Raw genomic sequence first — 24,437 nt, forward strand, 5'->3', positions numbered from 1 at the left:
AGTTTTACCCCAATTTTACCATAGATTTACCACGCTTTTACCTTAGTTTTACCTCAATTTACCATACTTTTACCCCAATTTTACCGTAGATTTACTACGCTTTTACCTTAGTTTTACCTCAATTTTCCATGATTTTACACTAATTGTAGGACAGTTTTACCTAACATTGAGCATGATCTTGTCCTAACTTCAATCAGCATGTATACCATATATTTCTTTGAATTTCACCCATCAGTGTACTGTATCATAATTTGGCTATATGCCTTTACCCTTATTGTAATGGTTGTATGCCTGACATGTAAGTCCTCAGTTGTAGAATGCAACAGTTTTTAATTCATCAATCCATGGAGGTTTCACACATGAGAAAGCGTTGTTGAATTTCAGTTACCCTAGATTGTATGATTCCTGACTCTCTTCTTTTGACTTAATTGGTAGTCCAGATTGGACTTTTGATCTTTTATTGTCCTCAAAGACTTGTTTTAAATGGAAAGTAATAGTATACTCTGATCATATGATGATGATATGATACACCTCGTATTACGCTTCCACCCGAAGGTGCTTCAGCAGACTAAGGAAATCCTTAGTCGGAAATTATTGAGGTTCCAAGTTTTTGTGCGTGGAAGGACACCGGCGAAACTCGCCTTCTCTTTTCGAATAGTGCCCTGAAGTAACGAGGCAGGGGTGTGTAGTCCTGCTCCCGGGACCGCAATTTAACGTCCCCTCCGAAGGACGTGAGTACCGCTTTCCACGTGTAGCCACTTTCCTACCACGAGAAAGGAGCGGGGTGAAAATTGGTGTCAGTGTCGACACCGAGGTTTCTCTGATCATAGATACATAGACTTGTCAAGTCATTTAATGGACCTGACAGAGAATACCCAAATCTGAGGACACTGATTGGCCAATTTTTGTGTGCCACTGTGTTGAGGCACAGAAGCTATGCCTTATGTGTGCTAGTTTATATAGTTCTTTTTTTCATTTTAAAGGCTTTGAGGTTCTCCCTAATAATGAAAAAAGAATTAATTGTTGTCTCCTCTCAAATATATCAGGGATTCCATGAAGGAATTCTCTATGTATCTATCCTCTGCTTGTTTTTTTTAGGAAAAGAGATGCATACTATAAGATATAAGAATAGCAGTTTGTCTCTCTTCTTTATTCAACTCATATCCACAGGTAATTTATATTGCCAACATTAAGATATGAATAGAACAAAAGGTTTGTCATATCAGTATTGCAAAAATATGGGACAAAATCATGGAAAATTGCTCTAAATGTACCATCATGTTTCATAGTGTGACCCATATATGTTCTACTGTGGTAAAATCATGGTACAATTATGGTAAATTTACCATAGTATAATTGCACCGTATAGTTTTACCCTATTTTTACTGTGGTTAATCATGGCACAATTGTAGGAATTTCACATATGTAGTTTATGTACCATATAAACTTACCCTACTTTTACTACAGTAATACCATGGTAAAACTGTGGTTAATTTACCGTAGTAAATGTACCGCATTTTACCCTACTTATACCGCGGTAATATCATGGTAAAACTGCGGTAAATTTACCGCGTTAAAGGTACCACACTTTTACCCTACTTTTACCGCGGTAATATCATGGTAAAACTGTGGTAAATTTACCGTAGTAAATGTACCACACTTTTACCGCGGTAAAACCATGGTAAAACTGCGGTAAATTTACCGCAGTAAATGTACCGCACTTTTACCCTACTTTTACCGCGGTAATATCATGGTAAAACTGCGGTAAATTTACCGCGGTAAATGTACCGCACTTTTACCCTACTTATACCGCGGTAACATCATGGTAAAACTGTGGTAAATTTACCGCAGTAAATGTACCGCACTTTTACCATACTTTTACCGCGGTAATACCATGGTAAAACTGCGGTAAATGTACCGCGGTTGATTTTACCACAATTTTACCGCACATTTACCCTATTTACCACACATTTACCATGGTAATAGTTTACCGCGGTAAAATTAGGGTACATTTTTTGCTGGGTAGGCCAGATTGTTTGCATAGGATTGTATGCGAACATGGGGTAATTTACATGCGTGGAATTCATGGTGGTAATGGGTTGTTTGCTTGTATGGCATTCATTGTGGGAATGAAATAACATAGACAATTTAGCCTATACAGTAGGTATGCCCTCCTTGGTTCCTCTCCTTGTTTTCCTATTTACCAGTGTCTCTTTGAAATATGTTCCTTTCTTTCACCAAACTCTCCTAAATCACAAGACACATTTACTACGTACAGTTGCTTCACTACCTAAATTAATTCTTTCCACAGCCAAGCCGTCTTTCTTTCCTCCCCTGAAAAACGTTGGTTTCAACCCCTAAAAATAATTTCAGGGAGGAAACTATTGTTTTCATTCTTGAAAGTTGGAGAAGAAACCAACGGCCTTGCCTGTCATGATGGAAAAAAAAAGGAAAGAGAGAGAGCTTTCATCCTAAGCTAATTTGTCCGGCTGCGAGTTAGTTTCTTGAGGATGTGTTACTGTTAGTGTTAAGTGCTAGATGGCATAGCCTAGGCTACTGTATGGTAGGCTGTACTAGCCTTAACCAGAAAGTAATTAGGCCTAGGCCCAACCAGCTAGGTCTAGTATTTTGTCGGAAGATATAAAGTGACTTACTTTACTTACGTTAATTGTCTAGTGAATATCATATTAGGCCTAGATTAGCATTCCAACTAGTATAGACGCCAGTGCCTACTTGAGCTAGCCTATCGTTAGGCCTAAGCGATACTATTATATGATAGGCTAGCGTAATTTCTCACGCTCGCTGACTCAAACAATGTGAAGTACTAACTTGCTCCACAAACCTAATACACAACCTTCGAGCTGGCGAATATATCTGCCATTCACATTCTTTGGCAGTTACCCCCCATACAGAATAGGCTACAAATTACAATTACGTATGAATTGTTAGCCAACGGCTGCCAGGAAGCGAACTGCACTGCTCGTGTAACCTTTCGTGAGCTTTATATACAGATCCATAGAAATGTACAGATCATAATTCGCGCTCCGTTGCTTAACCTTTGACCACGACCGTGTGCGTCTATGGCAAGCCATGTGGGAAAACACCGCATAATATATCAACGTATTAATTGAAAAAAAAAATAAACTAGCAATGACATGCTAGATGCATATCCATTTGCAATCATTACATTTCGTCAGAAAAGTTGTTTTCGTCGTCGTTGTCCTATGAGTCATGACTGACCCTTTGTGACCCTATTGATGATGACGTTCCAACCACTTCTATCCTGGGCAAATCGGTGAGCTGCGCAGATGTTCATGCCGGTGATCTCTTTTATCCCGTCAGCCCATCGAACTTTTGGCCTACCACGTTTTCGTTGACCCTCAGCATGACCTTGGGTAATGATCTTCTCCAAGTTGTCACCTTCTCTCCTAGAAATGTGTCCAAAATACTGCAGCTTCTTCTTATCTATCTTCTGACATAAGGTAACCTTCGCTCCAATTTGGTTCTTGACAAAATCATTTGACTTACGTTCCTTCCATGATATCCTCAGCATCCTCCTCCAACACCACATTTCAAAAGCATGGATTTTCTTTCTGTCTACTGCTCCCAAAGCCTTCGTCTCAGACCCATATGTAGCGATTGGAAAGACCAAAGCATTCATTATATGGATCTTGGTGCTCCTTGAGATCCCTCTGTCTTTCCAGATGTCAGTGAGGTTTATAGCAGATGATCTAGCCATGGCGAGACGCCGTCGTATTTCTTGTGAGCATCCACCATCAGTTGTTTTAATGACCAATATATCATTACCCGAATGGGTTGGTCTGGCATTAGGCCTAGGCAGGACAGTAGGCCTACCGTCATGCATGATCAACCCGGGGGGGGGGGGCGAGGGTGTAGGTCTGGCGTATCCATGGGACAGACATTCTAAAGATAATAATTTACACTTTTTGAGGGGGACTCTTGGGGCGAATCTTGACATAAAAATGTGCGCCTAAAATTGTTTAGCTAGCTGCATGAACATTTTCAGATACAACAAATTTTGGCAAAAACTGCTTGAATTTTGTGATAAAATGTCACATTTGGGATTTTTTAGATAAATTGTCTGAATTTTTAACCCATTCTCCAATATAAATGAAGGTATTAAATGAAATTCACTGTTTCTGTGATCCATGTAGAGGTTTTGTTCTTAAAGTACAGTCTTACCTTTTTGTGCAGAGTTCTAGAGCAGCTGTTCCTAATTATGCATGTCTTGAAGTAGAGGTTGGGTAAAGTAGAGGTTTGCTATATTTTAATAGAATCAATAGTTATCTACTTCAGTTGCTGTAACTGTATCTTAGGTGCCGCCCACCTCCCTCTGCCAGGTTTCATCTAGGATGATCCACTGGTGCTGTGATCGAGTGGATAAAGGCAATGGCATATGAAGCAATGAGGTTTGGCAATCAGGAGGTTCTATGTAAGGTGGGTTTATCATCCAAGAGCAGTCTACAGTTTTCCCATCTGAAATGAGTTTCTAAATTTTATATAAAATGTTGAATTGGAAGCCACCCGTAGTGTAAGTTGTGATCCATACGCCTGTGCGGGCTTCTCCCACATTTGTGTTTGGTTAAGCTTTGTAAAAATAACTGCTCATTATTATTATTACAAGGGCTGTGTAACCCCATTCTTATCTTTGGAGTGGGGGGAGGGGGTATCTGCACCTGTTGGATGTGTAGTACAATTGGACGCCAAGATTAAGAAACAGAAAACCACATTTACATAATGTTACAGCTCTGATATAAATCTTAGCTTTATAAGAAACTCAAAGGACAGCCATTTATTTTACCACTCCGTGGAAGCTGGAATCCTTTTTATTTATCAACAGCATACATACACACCATAATTGAATTATAATTAAACAGTCACATAAAAGATAAAAGTACTAAAACTGAAAACATGATAAGAAAATGACATCCCTTGATGAAAGTACAGTGAACTGGAGCCTCTGGAGAGAGATGTATACTAATACAAGCCTTTTAATTAGGTTGTGATATTGTGTGTTCAATCACATCTATAATAATCAACAATGTGGGTAATCATTAATAATTACTCATTTGAGTGTGAAAATAAAGCCTACAGGTTGTCAAATAATTCATTGTTAACAGTTAGATCATATAGCAAACAGAACAAGTAGCTACAAAGGAACGTACTTCCTTCATAAAATATCGCCCCAAGTGTCTTGCAGCATATATTATGTAACTTAATTATACTCAACTATCAGAGTGAACAACAGAGTAAACAACTCTACAGTAAAGGCCACCATTTGAATACTGTACTATCTTCTAAATGAATGGAAACAGTTAAAAAGATAGTTCATACTGTTCCAGTCTTTGATACACTGTGTATGAAACCGGTGGGGATTATAAAGGTAGGTTTTACACGCTTCACCATGATGTAAGAAATATAAGGGTAATAAAAGGAATATCATACCATCAAAGAATATATAACATTAACTCAAAGGTCACTGTACATCTTGTCCTTTGATGTTAAAGTCTCACTATGCATTCCATCTGGACGGTCTGAATAATAATGTTTTGGAGGTTTCTATTCTCGCTCGTTCTCTGAGATTCAGCCAAAATATTTGGCAAACAATGCACCTACAAGATTGTCTGCTTATTAACTACACAATGGTACCAAAATAGGGTTAGGGAACAGTTTGTTCATGTTTATAATGGAAGGCATAATGGGGCTTTATACCTAAATATCACATGAAAGTAAGTACAAACAATGAAGGATATTCATCAGAACACAACTACGAGGCAAGTTATAAAACCAACCAATTTACTCAGTTTTGAAATGTAAGTAAAAACAGAGGAGCTGTGTGCTATTCATGACCAACATTTTTGTTTGTGTTTACGTCATATGAAAAACTCAAAATACCCATATCCCAATGGATTTAAAGAAAAAATTGAAACCATAGAAAATAAGTTGACAGTCGGGTCAAGTAGCTACTGGATAGTTCCCTAAAAACACTTTAATGAGTTTTACTTCAGCACCGTCGAAATGGGTGCAATTAGTCCGTAAATATATGATGCTTGGCATGGCAAAACATGGATGGGACAGATATTGAGACTTTCATATTTAGAGAGGACAGAAACAAACAAACAAGCAGAGACTTAAAGTTGAATCCAGATGTCCTTTTATCACTGAATGGAGATTCGGTTGAGAGAGCATTTCAGAGACGAAGCCTGAATTGAAAGCTAAAAGATCAATCAATTTTGTGAAGTAGCATTTAACATACTACACTTTTCATTCAATTCTAATTACCACCAGGTGAAGGCAATATTATGCAATATTTCTGTACGAAACCCTTGGTGTATTTCTCCCCCTCCAACCCACGCCCAAAGAGGTGCAACTTCACATGGCTAATTAGCCTGATCACCTCTGTCCCTTCTGCTATATGAAAAGTAAAGTAAGACATCTTAATCCTCTCTTACATTTGATCTTTCTGTGGTTTTAAGAATTTTGCATATTTTAAATATTCAGGGTGGCATTTAACCCCCCCACTTCCCCACACCCATCACCCTTCACCACCAAGAAAAATGAAAATGGATGAAGTAAACAGGGTGAGAGAGAACTTCAGTTGCTACTGATGTTTGTTCTAATAATGTCCTCATAGATAATACGGAAACCTCAAGTCTGCAATATAAATCCACCGTGACAAAATGATGATATTTCAGTTGCTTTTATTCCCAAGATGCGCTATTGTTCTTGTTTTGTAAAAGTGGAGCTATATTCCATGCAGGCAATTTAGATTAAAGGAGCACTTTTTTCCCCATTTTTTTTTTTAAACTGTTTGTTAGCCAAACGCTAAAGCTAGAAACAGTAAAAACATGGTAAAGAAACTAACGCTAACAGCTAATATGGACATAGTCGGAGGTTAAAACTTCCTCTTTGTGTAATTTCTATCATTTGAACATCAATTATGTTCGTATTTTATTGGAATACATGGTTTGGTTTTTTATTGAGATTTTTCAAGCTGAATGCTACTTTAACTGAACAATAAACATAGAGTCTGGCAGGATCAGAACCGATGTTTTCAGAAAATCTGGCAAATCTAAAATAATATTCTTTGAGAATCTCCTGGGTATTAATTCTCTAAACTATAGTTTCATTATGAAATTATCTTCTTGTATTTTTTTTCTTTCTGATGTTCAGCAAAGATACACACATTACCATAAAAACATTTTTTCATGCAAAAAAAGGGTGAAAGTGAAGCTTACGAAAACAATATCACTTCAAAAATAATTTCAAAACAAAACACTCAATTGAAAAGTAAACAAAAGCTGCAGGCAAGTCTTTCAAACATGTGAGTCTAGTCAAACCAATCCGAAAACAACTGCAATTTGGGGGGTGGGAATAGGTGGGGGGTAGAGGTTGGGTAGAACAGCACTGATCAAACCGAGTTCACCAACAAAAGTAAAGCAAAGCATTGATTTATGACTCACATAAAAGGTGACATGATTTCTACACTTAAAACAAATCACTTTGTGTAATCATTAATGAAGAATATCAAAACAAGCCATAACTGAAAGATATTTGTTTCCGAGTAAGCTGGCTTTAGTAAGTTGAGATTGATCAATTAATTCGATCTTATCAATGGAAGTTTGTTCAACCTATTGATTTTAACATGAAGTGCAACTCCAGTGGCATGTCCAAGTACTAGCTTCAGTGTCAATTTACCCACACATTTTACTGGGTGGAGTGGGGTGGGGGAGGAGGGGGGAGTGGCTAATATCTCAACTTTTCCCCGTAGCTCATGTACTTTCTTGTGGTACATTCACTGATATTACTTACATAGAACCTAATGGAAGGAATGTCGAGACCATCCGTCATTTTCACCACACTTTAATAAGTACACATGAATCGTATCCTAACGACTGTCACACCAGGCACATTGATATAACAAAATTGCCCCCCCCCCCCTCCCTTTTATTTTCTCTCTTTCTATTACTTAGTGTTTGTTTTGGATTAATGATGAAGATTTTTACAATTTTTCTAAGCAAGGATACTTAAGTTTTTGGCAGCCCATTGGTAGATGCGGTCAAGATAATGCTTAATCAAATAACATAAAAATAATTGTTGGGATTGGGGGATAGGCCAGCCAAGCTATTACCTAACTACAGACAGAAAAAAAAAGACTTTCTATTCTTAAGTAAACTGGTACCTTGATCAAACTTTACCATATTATTAGATCTTGATCAATGTTTACAATATTACTAGAGGGTCATCAGGCTGATACAGGTGGTTTACTCTCGAACCAGTGTAAAGCTTAAATGAAACAGGACACTATTGTGCTGGCATGAGACACGTTAGAACACAACAGGTAGCGAGGGCGCTTTATTCTGTCCTTGTCTACAGTAGCATACCCGTACAACTGCTGTGTAACCCTACACCAACTTATTACGGTCTTGTCCATGAAACAAAAAGCCTTATCAGCTGACATACTACCGAACTTAGTCGGTATACTTTATACTAGTATGCAAATCATAAACAATCTATAAACAGAAATAGGTGGGTGGCTCTGCTCTTCATAATCTAAAACAAGAGATATCCTTTAAGAATGTGGACTTAATAGATAAATGCAGAGGGGGTGGGGAGAAGAATGGAAGGTAGAGGGGGCCAGAGACAAGGAAAATTCCAACGCACCTGTGTTCTGCAAGCATCTCCATAAGTTATACCTGCCAGAACTTCAGAGATGGGTCCAGGGTGCGTCTTATCCCCAAAACGCTTTTGCCTAATCTGAAATTCAAAGAGTAGACAACATCCTTGTTGGTAACATTATAACACTTCTATTCATAGTCTCTCTGCCATTAAGGATGAGGCATTAAAAATTCATGCCTTTTGCCACCGCGGTCCTGGCACCAGCTGCAAGGAGCATGTGGCATGAGTGCTAAATGCCTCGTTCTGTTGGATGCAGGTGTGACCTCATCAATTTTTCATTTCTGGGTAATATGGTTACGGAAAGTTCACCGGCAGACACTCTTTGGGACATCTATCAAAGATGTCAGAATGACAGAACACATAACATAGCACTAAGAAGACACATAACATAACACTAAGAGGACATTGAATAGTGATACTAAGGAGGAGAGATTTAAGAATGTTTAAAGTTCTCACAGCAAATTTTTGAGGCTTGCCAAGGGTCTGCTGTGTGTAAAATGATCCTGGGTGGGAAGGGGGTCGGGGGCGTGAGGAAATATACACCCATCCGCTTCAACCTACCATAAAAATACAAAAGTAGTAAATAGCACAACTTAAAAAACTTTCTTGGGTGAACCCTCCCTACATGTGGAAATGGCTCCCTAAATGGGGAGTCCGCTCCCTACAAGGGGAGAACCCTACCTACGTGGGGAGTCCGCTTCAACGAATCCAGGGCAACACCCACTGATACATTTTTACATTATCTCTTTTTTTTTTACCACTTTTTCTATAACATACCAGATACATCATTCACTCCTCGGAAGACCGAATTAGGGGAAAGGCGAAAAAATGGGAAAGAAGTGAGAGGAAGGAGAAAGTGGTGACAAATAACAAAAATAAAACAATCAATTAGAAATTACAGTGTATAACGTCATCAACGTACAGTTTAAACCTTCTTCTTGTACTCCTTATGATCTTGTCCCTGTCTTGCAAACTGTTGTGGATCGGTGATAGCGACTGCATCACCACTCTTGGGGTCCTTGTCACCTACCCACTGTGAAAAATGTAACCAGAGAGAAGAGTTGTGGATGACGCATAATCACTGGGTTTCCATTTGGCCTGTTTCCTACAAGATTTCTAACCGCAGGAGCGTAGCCAGGGGGCAAAGGGGGAGACGGCCCCCCCTCGATTTTTTTTTTGTATTTTATTTTATGATATCAAAGTTTTATAGTAGCTGTTATAAGAGGTTTTAATATTTGTTCACCAATAAATTAACTGTGTCTGAATTTTCGAAAATTCCCTGACCAACATTCTTCATCATACTTCCCTCTACTCGTGCAATTTTGACCGGTCTGTTAGGGGTTGAAGGTTTTTTTTCTATATTGGTTGTCCATAGATGATATTTTGTGCAACATTATAGGCATGTTTGAAGTGAATTTGTTTATTCAAATTCTGAACAAATAATGGGCTTTGAAACCTTGAAAAGTGGGGCTGACGGATATTGTGGGCCGTTACGTAGTATTACCTACAAAAGCAATGATCCACAGGAGATGCAATGAGGTCCAACATGATGTGTGACTGGTGTCAATCTTAAAATAGGTAATGGATGAAAAAAAACAACTATTTGGAAAAAACTTGGTTCTCAGGCAAAAGTGTTCATCTGGTTGGTCATTTTCAAGCCTGAGAAGTGCCATTTTCGGTGATCTGGAGGCTATCAAAACCAGAAATTTTCTTGTACGCTGCGTGCCAACCGATGGTGGCGCTCCGCTTAGATAGTAAAATACAAAATATCACAAAGCACGAGAACAATTTGGGGGATGAAAGTTGCTACGCGCCTGTGTGACAGGGAATAGTGTCCGGGCGTCTCACGGACACTATTCCACGGGAATTGTGTCCGTAGGACAACTTTCTCGGGGGGAATTGTGTCCGGCGGACAGTATTATCTGTCCGGACGGACACTATTAACTAGGAAAAAACGTCCGTGTGTGGTGATTTTCTGTCCGCGCGGACAGGATGAGAGAATAGCACGGATAAATGTGTCCTACAAGCTCTTCTGCATGGAAACGTAGTGCAAAAACATCAGGACTGCAAGGCTTCTTTGGAGTATGCCTTTTCATCTTAATTGCATTTCTTAATGGCAGGATTTATAGAGGAACTTTAGACCAATTTCACTACATGATGAACGGCTGAAATATATGGTCATTAATGATTTCTTGCATGATACTATTTGGACAGACACAAATGAATGGAAATATCAATTTAATTTAAATTTATCGCAAATTTAATTCTCCTTCATGTTCTCTGCTGCATAAGATAAATACATTTCTATAAAATGACAAAAGTGCTGCAAGACTCGTGCAACATCCTACGTCTATTGTGACATAGAACAACTGTATCTGTTTCTTTATTTTTAGTACAAGCTGTTTCAAATACTTTGTTTTATAAAAAATCATCCGATTTCCCTTCTACTTTTAATACTAATGCTTGACAACCATTGACAATAACAGATAGCCTCACATCTAGTAACTTTTGAAATCCTCAAGACAAAATGACATTCACATGGAAAAAAAGGTTACATAAATCAAAGTAAACCATGCTTTGGCGTCCACAGTTGTAGCCTGCCTAGCAGTATTTGTTGGTCAGGCAATCAATTCAAGGTAGACTACTGTTAATCCAATTATCGACAGGCTGTGAATGTGAACTATGGTGAAAATACTTGGGAATTCCTTTTCATGTGATATATTTTAAGATTGTGCAATGCCTAGCTGGTTGGAAATGGTACTTGGGAAGCAATATAAAATCATATGGTATAGGAGCAGAGGGTTTGTGTAAGGTGTTTTCGTGTGTTCATGACATGTCAACGATCGAATCATGATATATTGCCTGCACAGTCAGGCAGTGCATTATTCATTAGAAGGTATTTCCAAACGAATATCTCACCATGCACAACTGGTATTGATAAACACCAAAAACGTTTGTTGCTACTATGTATTGTTAATGGGCATAAAGGCCTCTAAGCTATATCATTTATTTTCAACAAAAATCAGCTGAAAGTATGTTGCATTGGCTTCGAATATGCCAGATACTAAAATATGGTCACCTATGGTCAAAATTATTAAACTGTTTTTGTACCACCTGTAGGAAATTTACCTCACTGGGACATTCTGTCCTTTTGCATGTTCTTTTAAAATGTCTGAGAAAAATTTGGAGATTATAAAGACCTCAAGGAAAGTACTTCTTGATGTCACAATACAACTTTGTGGCCTATATAGACTACCTTCAAATGACATGCTGCTGGTCACACTAAGTATCAGGCTTAACATAAATACTGGGAAAGGAGGCTGTGTGAGAACCAGTTCTACTACACTCAGATTGTTTAGTGTTAGTCAAAGTATCTCAATGACTATTGTTCAAATGTTGGAAAAGAAAAAAAAATGAATTAGGGCTAATTGGGAAATGCAAGCTGAAGCCAGTGAAATCATATTTGTACACAATTCAGACAACTTGGTATCAGTTAACATTTCTCTTGCTTTTGTCTACATATTTGGCCCACCTTTTCCTTTGACATTAAATATGCTTTGCACTAAAAGTTTGGTCTTGACATAGTCAACAGTATAATCACTGGAATCCTTTACTGGGGAGCATCCAAGGCCAGTCAACACTGAAAATAAAAATACACATATATACACATACATACATATACATATGTACACATATACACACACGCATACACACATACATATATATATATATATATATATATATATATATATATATATATATATATATACAAAACGTACAAGTGCAGCTGTCTACAATAAATTATCCAGATAACCATTTTGTAAATAAATAGCAGCACGATAAATAAAACTATTTCTATACACATTAATTCTGAATTTTGGTGTTATTGCTTTGTTTCTCAGATTATACCTAGTAGTTTCTCGAAGTAGAGAGTTAAGTTCGGTTTGCAAAGAATGTCTGTCATTTCTCTGTATGCAATTTACACTTCTAATGAACTCATTTTTAGCAGCATTGTTTACAGTACTCATAAGAAAGTTAAAATCTATATTAAAAATTTTAGAATACTTTAAAAAAAAAATTCTCTTATTATCTTTAATTCGTAAAAAGTGATACCAAGCAGAAACAGCATATATTAGGTGTGGTAAGATATTGGCAGTAAAAACTCTTTTCCTTACATCAACATGAAAATATGGAACTATATACGATAGAGTTGAGACTATGAAGTACACCCGTTTAAGTATTCTGCTTATATGACCACTGAAACTTAGTTTGTCATCAATACAAACACCTAGATATACTGTATGATGAGTGCGTTCTACTTCCGCATCTTTAATTGAGATTTTAGTTAACTTACATGATACAAGACCTTTTCTACGAAAACGCTTATTCAGTTGCAACAACTACATAATGCATCACAGATAAAGAAACTATATCCCAGTTGTTATACTTGCCTTGATATACTTGAATGGCATATGAGGACAGCTTTCAAGTAGCATCTATGCATAAACCAGGCTGTGGTTTCTATGATCCAACATGAGTATCATTTCATATGAATGGGACATACTGACACACTTGATCTTAGTAATACAGCAAGAAGTGACAAACAGTATATTCACAATGACAGATGCTGACACAAATGACCACTGATAGCCTGCTTGTACTTACTCAATGTGATACATACTACAGTAAATATGAGATTTCTTCCAGCTTCCTCATCTTGAGATATCAAGTTTTAAAGGTTTACAAAATTTCACCACTGTTAATCTCCACAATAACAAAGGCCTCTTTTAGCCACGTGGTATACTTACAGACTAAATATGATATCTGTTCAGCTTCCTTTCTTGAACTTATAATTTACAAGGTTTTCACAACTTGAACCCTGTTTACCCCTTGACATCCACCCCAAAAATATAGGATATAATCAATATGATTCACATACATACCAAATCTTACATTTTCCAAGCTTCCCTTCTTTTTACCTGAAGAAAGACGAACTAACTGCCATTTACTGTCCTGGATGTGACACATGAGTTTATAGATTACAACTACCAATAGAACAACTTAATTTCTATGTGTGGTAAAATATATGCTTGTTATGTGAGACTTTTGTTAGAATTTTGTCACCTTAGATTCCTTTGAACTTCACAATCAACAAAAACAATCCCAGGATTTACTTATACCATCATTCTGACTGGAGTTCTCTGGGAAATTGCTCTTGATTCAACCTTACAATGACATTACTTATGCATTATAAGATAATAGAAATACTAATTCTATTCAGTATACTAATTGTGTGCATATTTTTCTCCTTGCCAGGGGGAGAAAAACAGACCCTTTGATATATATGGAGGGGGAGGAAGTGTGTGTGAGAGAGGGGGGGGGGGGTTATGAATTGAATAGAAACCAATCTAGTGTGGTTTGAACAGAGGGAATGTGTGAATTAAATATTGCTTAATATAAGGACACTTATTGCCGGTTCCAAAAAGTGATCTGACAGCATTTATGCTTTGTTTTTCTTGTTGCTTGTTGTTTTTAATCTAACTTGCACATATAAACATACTTAAACTTCAAGCAGGATTTTTTTTCTGGAATTATCTATCAGTGGGGGTGGGGGGACAAACAATAACGATATGCATGAAAGAAAGAAACCTTTTTATCGTAAATTATCAAGTTCTTGTCTTAACCGCTGGTTGTTATACTCAAACACCTGATCATCTCCAACCTCATCATATTCAGCTTGGATAGCCTCCCTTCCTATCCTGGTGAAATGCTCTGACCCTTGGCACCAACCTATACCTAAACATAAAAGTTTAAAATAATTGACTGAATAGAGAAGTTAATAAGTAACCACATTCAAGCTAAAAAAATGCATGTTTACACCACATATCATATTGAAAAGATAATTGTGCATCAGGATCATTACTTTGGTAAGCTTTTGCCCAGTTGACTACAGGCTGCTTCAGCTTCTGTTTCGGTGCAACCTGTGACAAGGTGGTAGAGATGGTCCACAGCATGAGAGACAAGAACGTCATTGAGGTAATTCAGCCTGCAGAAAAGGACGCATGAATAGTAATCATTGCTTCAAAGTTACAGAAATTAAATAGAAAGTAAATATTACTGTGAAAACATGATTTCAGCAATCATTACGAATGGGTACTTCAAATTAATGTATGTTGCAGCATTCAGTAATAACAAGGTGAAGCATTCAGACTAGCAATATTGTTTATTGCCACAAATGCAGATCTGATCCTCCATGAGCATGCGAGCATTCAGACTGATCCCCCAATTGTGGGTCTGATCCACCGTGAGCATGTATGGATATTCAGACTAGCATGTCGTTCGCCCTTGTGGGTCTGATCCTCCTTAACCATACAATAATTTATACCATCGGATGTTGATCACCCAAATTGTAGGGTCTGATCATCCTTGAGCATGCGAGAATGCAAACTATAGCAAGTTGATCACCCTTGTAGGTCTCGTCCTACTTGAGCATGTGAGATTCAGACTAGCAAGTTGATCACCTCATTTGTGGGGTCTGCTTGATCCTCCTTAAGCATGCGATTATTCAGAGTATAGCAACTTGAATCCCCAAGTGTGGGATCTGATCCTCCTTGAGCATGCGAGCATTCAGATATACAGTATGGCAAGTTGATAGCCTATTGAAGTCTGTACGCATTCCTGTGTATTGTATCAAGGCCAAGCTTAGAGTGAGATCTGATCAAGTGTGACCTATTTGCAGCACTAAGGTCACGTCTCGACGTAAGTCAGTGTTAGATTCAAATTTTCTGGCAGGACAGGCCAACAGTTCAAGCACTCAATCACAGAAAGTAAAATTCATGACAAGGCAAGGCTTAGGGCGATAAACTTACAAACAATATGACCAGAAGGACTGGATCCCATTTTTCAATAAAAAGTTCCTTTAAATGCAGTGCTTAACCATTGAAAGTATACATATCATTACTATATAGCACAACAAAAGTTTGCAACAAGTAGCGAAACATCTAAAAGCGTTTGGCCGAGCGATGATGATAGGTAACAGGTAGAGCACCTTTATCATTAATATTAATCAATATTTGTTTCTGCTTGAATTTTGAGAGTTGCTTAAGCACTACAAATTTAAATTTTGCTTGTAACTGCCAATGTATACCACTGAGGTTGGTATCAGTAACTGCATGATTATGGAGTGCATATAATCCCACTTTATTTAACACTTACTGTACTTCAAACTTTTTGAGTTTCTTCAATTGGTCATACAACTGCTTCGTGGAACTTGAAGAAAAACTGTTGCAAACAGATCTCTGTTGAATCAAAGCAAAGAACACAATCATAGCACACTGGAAACTTACTTAACCATGAATTGTAAAAATAGGCCTTACGAAAATATTTTGAAAAACTTGCCACTTGGCCAGTGTAAGGGATTCCCTCTCTCCTTCAGCTATCATAGCACAGAAAATTCCTTGGGAATATTATTATAATATTACTCATATTACTAGCAATATTGTGAGCAATGCCATGTGCTTCTTTCACATAGCATTAATTCAATGATGTAACATGAGCTGTTTTTTTCATGAATCTGACATAATTTATAGTTATAGGGTGTACAACTTACTCGATCTTAGTAAAGCAGTGTGATGTGACAAACAATAAATTTGCAATATCACAGGCTATCCTGAAATGATGATGACCTCAATAACAGGTTTCTTTTAATAATTGTGATACATCAACATACTAAATATGACATCTGTCCTTTTGAAATATTGTGTAAAACATGGTTTTCACAATTTGAACCCTCAAACGATCCATTGACCTCGGCCATAGGCGTACGAGGCGGGGGGGGGGGGGGGGCAGTCTTAAAAAACAAATTTCCAGAGGACAAGAAATTCAGGCAAAAGTCCTGAAAAATTCGGGCAGCCTATGAGGAGAAACTATATATATATATATATATATATATATATATATATATATATATATATATATATATATATATATATATATATATATATATATATATATATATATATAGATATATAGATATAGATATAGATATATATATATAGATATATATATAGATATACAGATATATATATGTATAGATATATATATCGATATATATATATAGATATATATATATAGATATATATATGCAGTAGCTTGCCCAAACGTTTTTCAAATTTTTGCCTGACAATTCTTTGATTTTCTTTATTTAGCATCATGATGCCCGAATATTTCCGTGTAACACCACCGTAAGCGCAGCTCACCTGGGCTACCACGCTTTTTGCACGATCATTTTTTCTTCTAACTAGTCAACTGTATACCTGGACATCTCCGACATGAGTGTATATAAGAAACATTTTCTTTTTGATGGAATGGATGGTGGGGGGGGGGAGTGCCTACAAGCCTAGAAGTACAGGTTTATCACATTCTTTGTTACATTTTATACTGTTTTGTGAGACAAATTGCAGTCTCACCCGACATAGCGACATTATCCCGCCTACGTGTCGTTGAACAATGAATGTTTTTCTGGAGGTAGCTGAGTACTGTGTTATTATAATAAATACGGTAACTAAATATGAGCTTAAAAATATACTGTCCTATTTTTCCTCTTCAAAGTGATGTAACCATTTTTTCTTCTTCTAATTTGCCAAATTTTGTGGGGAAGTGTAAATTTCTAAAATGTGAGATTATAAAAGAAAGAATGTTTATATGCAACTTGCAAGGCCTCAGATGTGCCGTTCCCGGCAATCTGAGAGGCTTTTTTTGCCAAAAATGTTCCTGTACGCTACGCGCCAACCGATGGTGGCGCGCCGCTTAGATAGTGTCACGGGAACTTTCGGACACAAAACTTTCTGCCCCCCAAACTAAAATGGTCCCGTACCCCTATGACCTCGGCCCACAACATTAGGCTTCTGACCCAAATGACCTTTGACCTCAAACAATACAAAACCCTTCTTGTACTCAACAATGTACTCTTTTGCACAAACTATGGGATCAATCTAAGCTTCGATTCTTGAGATATCGTGTTTACAATGTGGGCGGTACACACACGCCAGCATGAATGAATAGGTTACAATTATTATCAAAGCCAGGAAAGCTGCTCTTCAGAAGTTGAACATTATATTGCAGAGTTTCAAACTGACATCACATAAAATTATCTTCTCGAAACTAAAACAAATGAAGTTTAATTTCTGAAAACAATTGTCAGGAAACTGAAGTTTTCTTCTAATTAACTTATTCCTGTCTTTATTATTGTTGAATGGTTAATTTGTAGGGCCATTAAGTCGAAACTGATACATTGTGTGAAGACAGCTACAGTTCTTTACCCTCACATAAGCCAGCAAATACTCAGAACTGATTAAGTTGCTGATTATTTTTAAGGAAATTCTGGAGGAATCATGCCAATCCTCCTCCTCCCCCACCCCCCCCCAAAAAAAAATACTGCATCGAAATCTTACTTGTGCAAAATTCTTTAAGTGAAATTAAATTGAATTTCTTCTTCTGAGGAAGGCCTGTGGTACTGTTAATATGTGTGTACAGTCCTTTCTCATTCACAGCCTTCACTTCATACGGCCCAATTAGCCGAGAGTTTTCAAGCTTCCCTCCTATCGGGCATCCTTTCTAGCATTCCGCACGAGAACACTGGAACCAACTTCGAAGCTCTGAATAAAATAAAATCCAGCAGATATACGTAAACATTATAATACAATGCATATGTTGCCATTCATTTAACTACAACTTCAATGTACAACATAGCATTATATAATTACCTTTTTTGGTGCCTATTATCCAAATTCTTTTTTTGCCGTTCTTGGGCTTTGCCAATATTTTCTTTCACAACACCTTTGATTATGTCCCACGACTGTGACATGAGTTGAACAACCCTCTCCCGCTGTGCATCGCTGCAGTCTGTACTTAGGAGCTTCTGGTTGGACAATGGAGTCTTCAATGTCGACTGGTAGCATTGCTCTCTGGATATATGAAGATAAATTAACAATCAATTATTCACAAGACTTTGTTGACTGAAGAATAAATAAATTTTTATATATTTTATTTTCACTATTAAGACCATTGAACCAGAAATTTGAGTCACATCACATACTCCAACCAGCACAAATATAAAACCCTTATATATATTCTGTGCTGTTTTACGTCCAACTTGCATACCAGCCAATTATGATAAATATATAGTATATGAAAAACAAAACCAATGTCAGTGGCATTAATTGCATGTATCTTTTAAATTAATGGGCATGCATTTACAGTTTAATGAATGTTCATATTTTGTACTTGCTGCAGAGTGTACCATATACAGGGTTAATATTTATTTGTTTAGATATTGTAACTTAAATTGGGTTATTGATGGTCCTCTATTTAGCAGTTTTTCCCAGGACCTGGGATGTGTCAAATTAGATGTTATCATACAGAGGACTGGTGTAGCTATGCAAGATTTATCCAAACTCTCTTATCCCTGATTGCTTTTCTCTGTATATGGCCTTAGCAAATGTAAATCTCTATTCAGCAATGGTAGGTTTAAATTATTACAAACCTTCCAAACATCACAGCAAAAGGTGAAAGACCTATTGAACCATGTTTGGCTGTATGGTACCCCATGAGAATTGAAGACAGCATTTCATCTCAGTCATCTTGGTTTTCATTGACAACCTTGATGAGTGACCTTTGCAGAGTATGGTTGAATCTTTCATCAAGCCCATTGGTATGTGGGTGGTAGCTAGAGGATTCTCTGTGTTACACCCCTATCATGTCAAACAGGGACTTGTTCAGAGCATTAACAAATTCTCCTCTCTGGTCTGAGATGACAATTTTCATGCACCCAAATCTAAATAAATGGAAACATTTAAATAACTATTGTTAAAGTATTGATTACGAGTAATGTAATGAACTACTGGCATCTGCAGAATGGCTGCATGGTTTAATCAGGAAATCATTTCAGCACTGATTTCAAAAAAAAATAAGTTAAAAGCACTGACCATAGGCTAACATTTTATTGACATTAACTTAAAAAACAACTTCTATAAATTCCTGTAACCATTTGGCCGCTTTCTGGGTCACAGTTAAAACAGTGCAAATGCAGGTCTGCGTAACTAATTCCATGTAAAGTAGATGGATATTTACCTGGCCATGGTTTCAAACAGAAAGTTTGCAACAGTTTTTGCTGTTTTGTTTCTTACAGCAACAGCCTCTGGCCATTTTGAAAAATAGTCACATAGGGCTTATATGATGTACTTATTTCCATTGATGGTCTCTGGAAGGGGTCCAATCATATCCACACCCATCTAAAAAAAGAAGTAAAATGGCATTCAGAACCATACACAATCTAATCATACAACTGATGTTCAAGTGATTTATATCTGAGTTTTGTAAAATGCTAAACATTCAATTGTTTTTATTTTTTTTATTGTACCTCACACTGGAAGACTCTGTTACCAATTTATTTCTTCATTACCAAACCTATTACTTACTGACTTGTCAAACCCAACTGTTATATGGAAGTCCAATGGGAAATCTCTGAAGTGAGATGCAAATCACATGCAGTGATCTAGCTGACAATCTAGCTGGTAATTGTCACTAGGGACTATCATAGGCCATGTAACTATTTTCATCACCTTTGAATGTGGGGTGGGGGGGGGGACAGATGTATAAGTACCTGGATGAGTGATCGATAGTTAGTCAGAAAATTGCCTTGGAAAATGTCAGTGAGATGACAGGGTTACACCTAACTGATGTAGGAAGCATACATTGGTACAACCATGGAGTTTACCTCCATCGTACAACCTGTACTTTGGTATATATATATTGTAAGCATTTAGAAATGTTAGAAATTAATCTTTGAAGGGAATTTGCAGAATTTTTTATATTAATGACAGAAATTCACACTGTAGAGTTACAGTATGGAAGGAAAGACTTCTTGGTTATTAACCAAGTAGCAAATTTTACTTAAATAGATGTTGAAATAAGCATATGGGTTCATTGGGGATGAATTTTGGACAAAAGGATATGGCTTTGTTGGTACTTTAGTTATGAACTGCATATGAATGTACTACCTAGGACATTTTCTCGGATACTTCTTTATGACAACAATTCAACTACTGAACTCTGTTATGTTCATGTGTCATTCTTACTTCATATCACAATTCAGTTTTCTTTTCATTTTGAAATTCATATCAGATAATTATGAAGTCCTATGTAAAGGTTTTCCTGTTGCTTTAATTATACGCAGCTAAAAAAAATACCAACATGTGTTCTGAGCGGAATTTGTGCTTATGGCTGCAGTACATGAAAATTCGCGACGGTACTGCAAGTCATTAAGTCTACTGAATAAACCACCATCATGATCATCTTTAATATATGCTTAGTAAATTATAACTTTAAGAACAAATGAATGAGCTAGATCTTTCATTCTCTGGGCAATCTCCACACATACTCCTTATACTCTTGCACTGGCCAACAAAGGGATGCAAACTTTAAGCATCGGTTGATAACTTGATATGCATATGGTGAATGACTTTGCAGTTACAATCATACAAACAAATATTGCTTTTAGATGACAAAAAACAAAGTGATTTAGTAATAACTGTGCCGCTTGTGAACAGTATTTTCCACCCAGGCCTAGCATTTATAAGCTGAACGCATAAGGTGGTCCATATGTATTCCATTGACATGTAAGGCCTATGGGCTAGGATAGGTATTTGAAGAAAATACATGTTACACAACTTCCATTGCAGATTCCATCAAAATCAGGTGTACATGTGCCTCCTGCTGAAATGCCGATGAAAATAATACTTAGGTGGTGAAATTGTCACCACTCGTGTCCTACAAGGACTCTTACAGAAATAGAAATGAACCGGTATTTCTATTGATTTAGCCACCTTCTCAGATCCCTTTCTTTCAAATTAGGGTCTTATACCAAAATACTCCTATCATTTGGTCAAATAAGTTCATGATAACATGTGGGATAAAACGAAAGCAAATTGTTGTGCATTTTTATTTGCTCTTTTTTCAATTGTTTTCTCAACACCCAGCTATCCTCCTGAATAGAAATTTATTCACCCACCCTAAAATTTGTCAAAGAGATTACACTAGGCCTATATTAGTTTTTAGGTCCATTCTGGTCACTATTTTAGCAATACTACAGTATATCACCAAGCAGTGTCTTCATGTGATAATACATTGCAAATTTAATATAAATGATATAAACTTGGTTTAACCATGGAGCTATAATCCCAGGTTTATAGCTCCATGGTTTAACCTGCACTAATTTAATTGCAACATTGTTTTGTGCATATATTAACAACCTTAATTACTGTGGTAGAATGTTTAATGAATATTCATACCAAAACCATGTACATGTTTGCATAATTAAAATATCACCAGCAAAAAGGCCCATTAAATCGCACATTATTAGCCAACACAGCTAACCTTCTGACAATGAAGTGATGGGCAGGTGGCCAACTGATTACCTATAGCATATATTCGACCTGCTGCAGTGTCTGTGCACATCCCGGCACCAATGTATTAAAAAAATATGGGAAAACCTCTAAAAAGAAAGAGATAATAAAGTAACACTCATTAATTTAATTGATCCTCCAAAATGGACAAGACAGGGACCCCCCCCCCTCTCCCTTGCTACCTTGTGTTTTAACTAGTAAGGGGACTAATCCCAGGACATATCTTTCAGAAAATCTGAAAAGTCCTATCCTGAAGATTTCTTTTTGTTTGTTACCTAGCAATTTCAAACACATAATCATTATCATTGAAATTAAAAGCTTGTATACTCATGGTAGCATGGGTACACACTACACAGCTGATATGTAACTGACAGCTGATCCGGAAGATTTGGAAGCTACCACAGTAACATAAATTATACCAAGTAGGCTTTATTTCAGAGATTGCCAATCGGAGTGGCTTAAATTTGAATAAAGCAAATTATTTGCAAATAGGGTTAACTCTCGAAATCCTACTCCTAGGCTACAGCAGGCTAGCCTATAGTAGCCTAATACTATTCGTGTCTTGCCGACTAATTATGCATCACGATATTCTCTAACACTAATAAAGTTTAGACTTTTCAGTTCTACTCTTAGGTGATTACAAATAATAAAATATACCTATAATCTGCAAGGCCCAAATGGCCAATGCACTTAGTTCAAGTTATATGCATATCTATGGAATCATTTTGGCCTGACTTTGGAATCCGTACCATATGAATGTGCAAGCTTAATTCGAATCGGCAGAATAACAACTGTATAATCCGGCTGAACGTTTTCTTCAGTGGAAATAATTCCTAAAAGTTTTATACAAATAAACAAATAATACACTTACCGCCAACCCTTCTTGTAAGCTTTAATTTTAGGGGCTTTGGCCAAGGGCCTATCTTCGTTGCCATGTGGGCCGACGTAAACTAGATCGGCACCTCCCGTCAGTCTAAAGCTCTTCGATCTTCCCCTTATCGATCTTTCTAGATTTAACGTAGACTTTTCAGGGTACAGTCCTGACGAAAGATATTTTCCAATGATAATGTAGGCCTACTCGTCATCGGTATCCACCTCAGGAGAAGCCATCTTGTAATATCAGATCGGGCTAAGTAAGCTAACGGTCTCAACTCTTAATGCAATTACTGTGCGTGCAAATATTCAACTACTAAGAAATTTTGGTCCTGCGACATGTAACGTTAACGACGTAGACGGCACATTCGGCTTACTTCACTGAGTAAACAGCAGTATACATTTTACAGTAGAATGCAAATACGCATGTGTGAAATAAAAACTTTGTCACACCTAGAACGTAGAGCGGGAGATTTCCACATTTCCCGCGTACTGAATAAAATATATTGACTCTGACTAGGAGTTTTTCCATAACAACTCCCTGCTCTGACCCCGGATTTGACCTCCATGCTCCGGATGGCGGGGAACTTTCCGCCGCCGCGTACCGGTTGAAATACATTTACCTTCAACCTACATGGTTGATCTTTCTCCAACGTTTAGAAATTCCGACCTTCCAAACAACTACCCTAATGGTAGTAACGATTGATAAGCAGCAGAGTCAGACAGACATGACTAATTAGTTCGGAAGATAAGTTTAACATTCATTATGCAGCCTTCTGACAGTCGACGATCGAAATAGAGCGGACAGCGTCCCTCTGGAGTGTAGTCTCCATGATAATAATAACATTTTGCCGCCTCTTCCCACAACAGTCGACACTGGAAGTATTAGTTATGCTTTAACCGAGTTTTGAGGGTGCATGCTGACCGATATATAACATTGTCAACCTGGTCTTCGCTAGTAAATTACCTCCTTTTAAGTAATAAGGGAACATATATAGGGCCAGAAATGTTTGTCACTCAACAGAACCACGTTAAAGCTCTTTAAAGAGAACCCGGACACTTTCCACGGTGGCGTAGAAAGCAAGGGAAAGTGTCCCTGAGACACTATTCACGCAAATGAGACACTATTTCCTAGTAATAAGTGTCCTACGGACGCCCGGACACTCATTACTGCCACACTTGCACCCAAGCAAATGCACCCCATCAATATTTGAAACAAACCACCGCCCCGGATCACATTGTCCAGAATAGTGACAATCCCGCTTCCCCCTCCCCCCAACAACCCTTCTATCCCTGTTCTCCCTCTGAAAAGATCAAACATTTGCTAAATAAATAGCAAACAAACAAAGGATGACTAACTTCTGATAATTCCATCTGAAGGACATTTTAGATTTAGATTTT

The 24,437-nt window shown here is 37.4% G+C and overlaps 1 protein-coding gene and 1 long non-coding RNA gene across 42 annotated transcripts in view; both read right to left on the minus strand.

Annotated features, from left to right (window-relative positions):
* LOC139980716 (signal recognition particle subunit SRP68-like) overlaps positions 1–24,437 on the minus strand; it is a 53,211-nt gene that overhangs the window by 11,511 nt on the left and 17,263 nt on the right. For 18 of the 38 annotated variants that reach the window (XR_011797658.1, XR_011797702.1, XR_011797691.1 and 15 more), the window contains 2 exons: positions 9,623–9,733; positions 8,686–8,778 (listed from right to left, as the gene is read on the minus strand). The exons of 1 other annotated variant lie outside the window; for it this stretch is intronic. The gene's annotated coding sequence lies outside the window, so the exon portion shown is untranslated. Of the gene's footprint in view, positions 1–2,663; positions 2,683–2,829; positions 3,130–8,685; positions 8,779–9,622; positions 9,734–24,437 lie in introns of those variants that run through there. 19 more of the 38 variants (XR_011797671.1, XR_011797666.1, XR_011797675.1 and 16 more) reach the window with 19 other exon arrangements.
* On the minus strand, positions 12,445–24,224 carry LOC139980705 (uncharacterized). 4 transcript variants are annotated; one of them, XR_011797646.1, is made up of 7 exons: positions 22,176–24,224; positions 19,831–19,991; positions 19,244–19,534; positions 18,465–18,665; positions 18,153–18,356; positions 15,916–15,998; positions 12,445–14,746 (listed from the first exon to the last, which is right to left on the minus strand). It is a non-coding gene; the product is annotated as an uncharacterized lncRNA (long non-coding RNA). The 4 variants fall into 4 exon arrangements; XR_011797644.1 differs by having other exon boundaries at positions 22,135–24,224; XR_011797647.1 differs by having other exon boundaries at positions 22,113–24,224.

Source organism: Apostichopus japonicus, chromosome 2 (assembly GCF_037975245.1).
Source record: "Apostichopus japonicus isolate 1M-3 chromosome 2, ASM3797524v1, whole genome shotgun sequence".
Lineage (NCBI taxonomy): Eukaryota > Metazoa > Echinodermata > Holothuroidea > Aspidochirotida > Stichopodidae > Apostichopus > Apostichopus japonicus.